The 433-nt window shown below is 74.8% G+C and overlaps 1 protein-coding gene across 1 annotated transcript in view; it reads left to right on the top strand.

Annotated features, from left to right (window-relative positions):
• The window catches only part of commd10 (COMM domain containing 10), a 76,740-nt gene that overhangs the window by 35,037 nt on the left and 41,270 nt on the right, over nucleotides 1-433 (top strand). The window lies entirely within an intron of this gene.

A 433-nucleotide genomic window follows, 5' to 3' on the forward strand; every position in this document is an offset into this window, starting at 1 on the left:
CGGGCTAGGGGGCGAGACGACCTCCCCAGGGGCCGGGGAGCCGGGCGTGGCGGCCTCTCCAGAGGCCGGGGAGCAAGGCTAGGGGCTGGCAGCGCGACAGCAGCGGGGGGAGTCAGGGATGGGGCTGCTGGTCCATCCGCCAACAGAACACGAGGAGCAGGGGTCGGCCGGACCACCGGCGGGGCTGAAGCCGGTCCGTCCGCCAACAGAACACGAGGAGCAGGGGTCGGCCGGACCACCGGCGGGGCTGAAGCCGGTCCGTCCGCCAACAGAACACGAGGAGCCGGGGTCGGCCGGACCACCGGCGGGGCTGAAGCCGGTCGGTCCTCCGACGCAGCACGAGGAGCAGGGGTCGGCCGGACCACCGGCGGGGCTGAAGCCGGTCGGTCCGCCGACAGAACACGAGGAGCAGGGGTCGGCCGGACCACCGGCG

The sequence above is a fragment of the Micropterus dolomieu genome, linkage group LG21 (genome assembly GCF_021292245.1).
Source record: "Micropterus dolomieu isolate WLL.071019.BEF.003 ecotype Adirondacks linkage group LG21, ASM2129224v1, whole genome shotgun sequence".
Taxonomy (NCBI): Eukaryota; Metazoa; Chordata; class Actinopteri; order Centrarchiformes; family Centrarchidae; genus Micropterus; species Micropterus dolomieu.